This window comes from Sapajus apella, unplaced genomic scaffold (assembly GCF_009761245.1).
Source record: "Sapajus apella isolate SASKATOON/1434 unplaced genomic scaffold, GSC_monkey_1.0 scaffold39, whole genome shotgun sequence".
NCBI classification, from domain to species: domain Eukaryota; kingdom Metazoa; phylum Chordata; class Mammalia; order Primates; family Cebidae; genus Sapajus; species Sapajus apella.
The window spans coordinates 14353572-14363733 of NW_022436979.1; positions in this window are offsets into that span (position 1 = coordinate 14353572).

Sequence of the window (10162 nt, forward strand, 5' to 3'; positions counted from 1 at the left end):
GATTTGTAATTTAGCTAAGCCCACCATGAAGTACCTAGATATCTATGATCACTATTAGATATCTGGTATAAATGTGTACACAACTTTCCTTGAAGAAAAAAAAAGAATTTGGCAATGACTAGATAATGGAGAAATTGTAAATGTATCATTTTCTCCAAACCATTGAATTAAAGTACACATACATTTAATTCAAGAAGACAACCAATATCAACTTAAAAAGTATTATTAGTTTCATAAATTTCCTGTATCTGTTCCTTCTGTGTGTTTTTACCATGAAAAGTGCTCAAACAAAATTAAGATCCAGACTAGGGGATTAGTAAAGTTGTTGCAGTCTCCATTTTATTTTATTTTTGTGATGTTCTCCCAAGGAAACCAATGAACTTGTTTCTTAGACCTTTCCATATAGGAAACAGTGAAATTCAAATGACCCTCTGTTTTTGCAACAGAGAAAACAAATTTGGATGTGAATATCTGGGATGTCCACTCTTCTTTCAGGATGCTAAACAAGGTAGCAAAGTATTTTCTGCCAACTGGGCTACTACCTACCATTTTAACCCTACGTTTTCAGGAATTCATCTCATCCAAGTTGGCTACAGGGGTTATGTTGACAACAGAACCCCACTGCCACTGTATATGAGGGGTCTCCAAATAAAACCAGATACACTGCCAAAGAGAACATGCAGTTTTCACCTCAGGGGTAGGATGTGTTTTTTTCTCCTACCTCAAAAAAAGACACTGCATTGTACTCTAATGGATTTCAAGGACTTATGTTTAATAAGTTCATCATTCAACATACAGACTACCTCAGTTATTTAAAAATATATGAAAATAAATTCAAGAAAGTGATTTAAGCAGGTTAAAAATGGTCATATATGATAGATTTAGATAATTCTAAAATTGGTCATAGACAGAAAAAGGAAGATAATTTGTCCTTGATATTGACATTTTTTCAAGTATCAACTAGAATTCTTTTCCATTTTGATTTGCAATAATTTTGTTTTAGTTGAGAATAAGAAATACTAAAATACATCAAATATTAGAGAAACTATTAAACTTCAGCACAATACACAATATTTGGTTAAAGTATTTCAAAAACTCCCTTTTGCTTATAATATGGATATACTGAAATTACAGATATTGGGAGAAGCCTTGACATCTATAAGAAGTGAAACCCATTCTTTTATTGAGTGGAATAAATAAGAAAAGTGGAAAATTGCCCAACAAAGAAATGTTCATTAAGCCACAGGGAATATAAAAGGGGGTATGATCATTGATTATTATCCTGTGGGAAATTCCAGTCGAGAAGGCTGATAGAATCAAACAAACTGCACCAAAAAATAAATGCTAAAGGGCGGCAAAGACAATAGCGGCAATGAGATTTTTTAAGTGAGAATAATCAATGTGAGTTTCTATAGAGAATAAGTTCACAGAGAGAGGGAGTACCTACAACATGTGTGAGACTTAATGGACCAGAAAGCCAGGTAAGGTCTCTCCAGGCAAGGTAAGAAGAAAAGGGAAGGACAGATTCAAAGATGAGAAGCCCTGAGGATTAAGGTGGTAGGTCAGTGTAGCTGGAGTGAAGGGCTAGCATCTGCATGCCCCATATTCCCTCCCCGACTGTTTGAATGTAAATTTAGTAGATGCAGGAAGCAGACGAGGCAGATGAGGGAGGGTCCCTGGAAAACCTCTGGCTCTCCCCACAAATGTTACATCAGATGATTCTGTGCAGATGAGGGAACCTGCCCAGGGTCTTATCTGTGCATGCCAACAATGGACTGAGGGCCTGCATGCTAACAAGGAGAATATAGTGGAGCCACTGTGGGGAGGAACCTGGCCTCTTCTGCTTGTGTGAGTGGTGGCTTAGTACTCAGTCTGTGAGGTAGGGGCCCGTTAGCAGGACCCCTCTCACTTTGCTGAGAGGTTTTTTTTTCTTTTTTCCTTTGCACCCAGTAAATTTCACTCTACACATCGTTCAACATGTGCACATGCCTAATCTTCTCTGATTGTGTGATAAGAACCCTGTTTTCGCTGAACTAAGGAGTAAAAATTCTGCAACAGATTCATTACTTGCAGCTTTGTGAAGATTAAATCCCAACTGTCTGTGTTCGACTGCTCAGGCTACCATATCAGAATCAAATAGATTAGATGACTGTAGATGACTGGAAGAAGAGAGATTTATTTTCTCACAGTTCTGGAGACTGCAAGTCCAAGATTAAGATTCCAGTAAGATCAGTGAGGCCTCATTTCCTGGCTTGCAGACAGCTGCCTTCTCACTGTGACCTCACATGACGTTTCCTCTGTGTATACATATTTCTGGTGTCTCTTTTTTCTTTGTATATATACTCCAATCCTCTTGGATTAGGGACCTGCCCTTATGACCTTATTTAACCTTAACTGACTCATTAAAGGCTCTGTCTCCAAATACAGTCATATTGCTGGTTAGGAATTCAATAAAAATTTTGTAGGGAATGCACAATTCCGTTCACACAATTCTATCTTTGCGACTTTACCTTCAGTTTCCCAAGATTGGTGTAGCCTGTCATCTCAGAACAAGAATATTCTCACAACCTTACTTACTATTTGAACCCTCCCACCTGTTTCCTATACACACAGTGAGACTTAGAACAGTGAATCTCAGAACAGGAGCAGCGAATTTGCTCAACCCAAAATTAATTAATTAAAAGAGGCATCTATGGAAATGAGGCTTTCAAAAGAAAAAAGATGAAAAAGGATGGTGAAAATAAAACAGCTCCCCAGTAAAAATGGAAATGGTTATCACTGGTGTTAGATTTTTAAATATATGGACCCTAATTTTAATGTATCACTTTGGGTTAGTGTTTCTAATAGTCCACTAACCAGTATAAGAGAAACTACCATGAGTTAAAGTTGTAACCTTATTTTATCTCTCCTTTTTGCTTTTGACTGTTCATTTTCTATTTTATCCCATTCCGAAATAATAGAATAGTGCACATCCCTTTAAAGAACCTCAACAATGGAAGAAAGGATATATTTATTGGTGTCTTTTGAAAATGTGCAGCCCCTTTAATTTGAGCAGCAATCAAATATGATAATTTATATTCTCCAACATGAGGAGGAATATCCAGAAATTATAACCTTGTATAAGTGAAATAAAGCTCTATTTTGACCTGTAAATGTTCAATCAAGCTTTCTTTCAATAGTCCTAAAATGCAATAAAATGACTTTTGAAAAAAAATTATAGATAATGAATTTTAGACTTTACCAAAGAAATCTATAATAGAAAAATAATTCTCCAAAACTCTGAGTATAGCAGGAAGTATAATACAACCCTAGATATTAAAATCAATTTTCAGATGCACAACTGGAAAGGTTGTATCCGTTTCAAAGATGATGTGAAAGAAAGGAATCTGTCATACAATTGTCTTATTCTTTAAAAGACATGAACTTTTTTAAGATTCAAAATATGCTGAAATTAATCGAGACTATTCTTTGGATTTGAAGCTAACTCCTAATCATACAATAGGGGCACTTATTTCTTTGTCATCTGGAATTGATGAGGCTGTTAGATGCTAATTTCAGGGTGTCACTAGCAACCATTTTGGGAGTAAAGATTGATTTGAATAACAGTGGGTTTTCCTTGCGGTAAAGTAGAAATACAATTAGAGGAGGAAGCTCATAATTTATCTCAGCTTTATGTAAAAATATTATCAAAAAGGATAAGAGCAACTAACAAATGCTAAAATGTGCCAAGAATTCTAAATCTTCTGTCAGCTTTAAACAAGAATCTGTATCAAATTCTCTTTATGTTAGTTAGTCTTAAAAATGTTTGTTAAAAATACTGGCATAGGTAGATGTAGATTTAGATTTAGATATTACATCTAGAGTTAGTTTAAACAAGATCTGGTAACATATGTTACTGTGTTACTTGAGCTTGCAAGTGTTCAGAATTTACATCATTGAAAAGATGTCATGATTTTCCAGAAGCATCAATATTGCCCTTATTAATCTGATAAAAAATTTGGATAGCTTATAATAGCTATTCTTCAGAATGAAAACTCATTTTTATGAACTTAGAAAAATTGCATGAAAGTATTTCTTTGGCTCGTAGTATGATTCTAGAAGTTGACATTAGGACATCTGGCTATATTATGAACTTTCTCTTTAGTAGACTTAATTCAGGGCATAATATTTAGCAACAGAATCTGTGATTTATGCTTTATACTGCAAACTTCTGTGGTTTAATTAAATTTGGGTATTTGAGTGTTATAATAATTTTTTATCTAGAATTTCTTTCTAAACCGCAATCTGATGTAGGATATTTTCTTGACCCTTTAATGGGTGGTGGAGCAAACTCCATTCACTTGGTCCACTGGGCTCTACCCCTCACGGGAGGGAGCACACAAGTGAATCAGTGCAGAAACCAGCTGGCCACTTCAGCTCTGGCAGGAGCAAACTTCATGCAGACCCTGTGACCATGTTACAATGCTGTCTTAGCTCTGCTATCTGCAGACAGTAGTGAGTTATCAGCTCAGTGCACCCCATGTCCTTTACCTCATTGTGTGGGGTGCTACCCACTGCATAGAGGGAAAAGAGCCAGTGTGACAGCCTTTTTGGGTACCTGCATGTGGTGCATCCCAAATTCTTGTCTAGTACCCAAGAGGAATGTGGTCACATGGATGGATTGAGGGAATGGTGAATGTGGAGAATTTTTTGGAGTGGTGAAAGTGAGGCTTAGAGGAGACAGAAACTGGAAAGGGGATGGGAAGGGAAGGTTGCTCTCCCCTGAAGTCAAGCCACCTCTCTGCCTCTCTCTTCTGGCCTCATCCAGCCACCATCTCAAAATTGCTTCTTCCAAACATCAAGCCACTTCTTCCCAGCATCTAGCCACTTCTGCTGTCTGTTGGCTGAGTCTGGGGTCTTTATAGGCAGAGGATGGGGGTCAAGTGGGCCATAGGTAGTTTTGGAAAAGGCAACATTAGATTGGTAAAAAGACATTATTCAGAAAGAACCAATTAGGGGAGAGCGAGCACACAGGGATGGGAGTTCTCACTTTTGGCTGTGAGGTTCAGGCTTTTTGGGTCAAAGATAGGATTTTGTCAGGGACCCACCACTGTGTGCCTAGGATTTCCCTGCCTCCTGTCACTATCAATCCATATATTAAAAGTTTCAAGTAGTTTTTTTGAGTAGTTTACCTATGAGCAGTTTTTCCCAATAATTCACTTTATAACATAATTTCTAAAACCCCAGAATGTGGATTCTTATCAACATTTATACAATGTGTTAGGGAAGAAAAAAGTTCCTCTACTGTCATGTTCATTAATTGAGGTCTGTGAATTAAGCTGACAAGAGAAAGATTAACAGAGGAAAGGTCATAGAAATTTTGTTAATATTTTTAATTTTTTGTGCATGGGGGCATCACAAAAACAGAAGTTAAACCCCTGTAGAAATTGTTAGCTAGATCTCATTTTAACAAAGGTTAACAAATTATGGAAGGTGAGTAGATAGAGGTAAAGGGGTTGGGGCTTCTAAGGAAAATAAACTGCGGAAAGGGGACTGGGAAATATATGGGGAAATTGGTGGGATATAAGGGTTATTTACTAAAATTTGTTTAAAATATTTTTTGTTTAAAATAAACATTAAAAATTTTTAAACAAATTTTCCTGTTTAAATTTTAGTAAAATTTGTTTTGCAGACTCAATGCTATCTTTATCTCTAGTGCTGAAGGTTGTTTTTATTTTTTCTTCCTGGTAGGGGAGAAAGAGGATATTGTCAAAAAAATGTATGCCCTGTATTTAGGTAGATAGGGCAATAGCTGTGAGCTCTTCCTATGGTCCTTTTTCTCAACTGCCTTCAGTTTGAAATAATCCTGTCAAAGTATCATGTTGCAGGGTGACATATTTTGATTCCCTTACAAGTATTCCATTTAATTAAATGAATGAATTAGTAACAAGCAAGTTTGTTTGCTCATTAACGTAAGCATCTATTGACTTTCACATTTGTATGACCTAAACAACAAAGTACTTTTTCACGTATGAAAGTTCTTTATGTTAAAATTGTTTATAGTTTTTATATCTCTATCTCATTTATTATGTTTCATTTTCAGTTTAGTATAGATATACTAAATATTGACTGTTGTAATAAAAAAATAGAGGGTAACTGGAGAGCAGGCATAGGTATCAAAATTCCTACCCTTAGATAATTCACTTAAAGTATCTGAGATTCAGTTTTCTCATCTATAAAATAGAGATGATTTTTGATAATGCTTGTTGTATTTACAATAACAAATGCTTTCCTTTGTATTTAGGGATTTTTTCAGTCTAATATTTGGCTTTTATGGAATAAACCATTGCTTTAGTGCCTTTTTACCATGAAAAAACTCTATACATTATATACTGCTTAAATTGTCATATGCCATCCATCCACATCCACATGAACATAATATAAATCTGTAGAATAGATATTTTTTATATTTTGCATGAGACTAAAATGTTATTTCTCTCTTATATACTAACACTGGGAATTATTTTTTTGTCTGTACAATCATATTTCTAAGGTAAATGTTTTGATTGTTTGAAACTTTCATATTAATTATCACCTCGACTAAGTGCTACTAACATGCAGACCTTTGCTCTGAAAATATTAAAGTGTGTATGTTTGTTTAATATTGGAGACAACTGGCAATGAATAATAAGAATCCCAAGTCAAGTTAAAGTGAAACATGTAACTACAATAGAATATTTTAACTAACGTAGCCTTATATTTATTCTTTTTATCCTATTTGAAGTGAGAGAGTAAGAATATATTTTATTATGAAAATTACAGCAAGTTTGTCTAACTTTTTTCTAGATATTCATAGGGATATAACATAGCCTGCTATGAAGCATGTCACTCTTTAAAACCAGCACATTCATCTTTTCTTTTTTTTTTTTTTTTTGCTGCTAAATGCATGAAAACTAATATATAAAAACAACATGCTTTTAAAGGATGGAAATTATTTTACATTGACAAAATATGTTTGGTTAACAATGCATTTTAAATATTCAATATTTTGAATTTATTTGGTGCTAGCACCAACCTGAATGAATTAATGCACTTTTCAGGTGAATGTTGCATACATTTTCATTAAAGTTTATATGTTGCTATTACTTAAAGAAGAAATTAATTAACATTGAATGAGTTCATTTTTATTTCCTAAATTATAATCCATAAAACTTGGCCACTAAAGACTTTATTTTGAGCTGTTAAAGAATTAAAATCATTTAGTTGGTTACTCAGACCTTTTATTTGCTTTCATACATAATATTATGGGTCAAATGGAAGAGCCATCTGTGATCTCAGTACCCCTTTTCACACTACTATTCCTACTTTTTCTGTAAACAGCAACAGTATAAATACTTTATATTTATTTTCTGCTCACTGCTTTAAACTTTTAATTCTCAAAAATCAACTCCAGCCTCTGTTATTCTGAATATGGCTTGCTTGGATTTCTGGCCTGGGGGTGCAGAGAGCAAAGGATTTGCCACACCAAGCATGGTTTATATTTAATTCTAGTCGAAAAGTTACAAGACAAGAGTCTTAAAAATAATTATGTCTACAATAATTTGTTAATGGATTCAGGATGTTCAAAAATGTAAACTGTGACATCAACAGAATAAAATATGGAAGTAATTGTGCAGAGGTTTTGTATGTAATAGAAAATAAATTGTTATTACCTAAAAATAAACTTTAAAATGAGACAGATTTTGTAAGACATGTATACCACAAAGAGAAAACCTCTGGTAGACACGGACAAATGAAGAAATCAGGAGTGTAAGAATACCAGTACAGAAAAGTCAAATCACAAGGAACAGAAAGGAAGAAAGGAACAAACATTTTCCATAAATTCAGAAAACAATTAACAAAATTACAATGGCAAGTCCTTACCTATCAATAATTTATTTAAATGTAAATGAATAAAATTCTCTAATCAAAAGATATACAGCAGATGCATAGATTTTAAACTTTCCTACTTTGTTAATGTAAGCATTTAAATGTATTAGCTCTATCTCATAAATTTAATATTAAATATTTTACCATTCAGTTTGACATTTTAGATGTTTCTAATTTGATTTATGTATTAGTTAGGTATATGATGCTTAAGTTTTATAAAATTATATTTGTCTACATTTAAAAAAAATTGGCTTTAGCTTAATTCGTTCCTTGTGGTCCTAGAGCCTATTCTGATTATTATTAAATTTAAATTTGTTAAGACTTTTCTTGATATCCAAGCACTGGGTCAATTTTTATAAATGTTCTAGGTATACTTTAATTCCATTCTTGTTGGATGAAGCCTTCAACTTATTTCAGTTAGATTGTTCATTAATTGTGGTTTTCAAATTTTATTATTATTAGTGTTTTATATTTGCTCATTCTGTCATTTATTTCTAGAAGTATGTTAAAATCTAACACTCTGTGGATTCATTCATATCTCCTTTTATTGTTGCCAATAAATTTTTGTTATGTGTTTTGAATCTATGTTATCAGGTGTATAAAGATTTATAGTTAGGTATATTCTTTGTGTATTGACGCTTTTATTCATTATGAAAAGAGTCTTTCTTTATCTTTAGTAAAGCTTTTTGCCCTAAAATGATTTTGTCTGATATTAGTATAGCTATAGCAGCTTTATTTTGATTAGTACTTTATGGTAATCTCTTCCCTTCCTTTAACTTTCAACTTTCCATGTCTTCATTTCATATTTAAAGTAAATGACTTGTGTTCGGGATTTAGCTCTCGTTGTTGTTATTTTAATCTGATAGCCTTAGGTTTTCCTCTAACATATATTGTCTATTTTCAATTAATTCCACTTTATTACTTTGATGTAGTTTTATTTTTATCAATGATCTTGCTATGTGCAGTGTATTTGGCCACCCTTTTTATGTTCATTGTTTGCTTCTTTACTTCTTTTAGCTAAACTATGCATTTATTTGTCACTTTATTATTTTCTTTTTAACATTTAATCCTTCCTTAGGGTTTTAAAACATGCATCATTGACCTACTACAGTTTAATTTTCAAAAACTCTTAGTCCTAGCTACTTGGGAGGCTGAGGTGGTGGATTGCTGGAGTTCAGGAGGCAGAGGCTCTTGTGAGCTGAGATCGCACCACTGCACACTAGCCTAGGTGACAGGGCAAGACTCTGTCTCAAAAAACAGCAACAGCAAAAACATTTTATTACTATCCCATATTGCTTGAAATTTAGAAACTTTAAACTCTATTAATCCTTTTTATACGTTTGCATTATTGTTTTCACACATTTTACTTCTACAAATCATTTATGTTTTATAACACATACAATTGCTTTGTACAGTTAAGATCCTTCTGTGTTTATTTACATATATACTACTGCTTATATTCTTATTTTGTTTGTTTGTTTTCAGATTTCCACCTCGGATTTATTTTTTTCTATCTAAATAAGCCTTTTTGGGTTCTCTTTTAGTAAAAGCCTGCTTGGAATGAAATTTTTTGTTATTGCTTTGTTTAGAAACAACCATTTTTGTTTCATCATCAGGTTTTAAGAATCTTTGAACACACTATAGACCTCTAGTTTACAATGACTTTCATCATCTTAAGGTTGATATTTCATTGTTTTGTGGCTTTCATAATTTTATGGAGAAATCAGCTGCCAAACTTACTGTTGTTCCTTTGAAGGCAATGTATCTTTTTTTTTATTCTGGCTGCTTTTACAATTTCCTTTTCCTTATCTTGGCTATCAGAAAATTATCTGTGTGGGGTATGTGTGTGTGCATGCTTATTGTATCTGGGTCTTGTGGTTATGGGCCTACAGATCCATGTCTTTCATTACTTTTGGAAAATTCATATTCAATATGTCTTTTAATATTTACTTCTGCCCCATTACCTCCTCTCTTTCAGTAAATTTAATTTTAGGAATGTTAGATATTTTTAGGTTTTTCTATAGGTCTCTTACACAGTGTTCTGTTTCTTGATTCACCTTCAACCCTGTGTACTTTAGTTTGTGCATTTTCTATTTATTTATCCTGAGATTAATACTTTTTTCTTTCACTGTCTAGTCAGAGATAAACCTCATCCAACAAATTCTTTATCTTACATATCCTACTTTTCAGTTCTAGAATGTCCAATGAATTCCTTTTTTAGATTAGAATTTTCTATTGAATTTTTTGTTCTTCC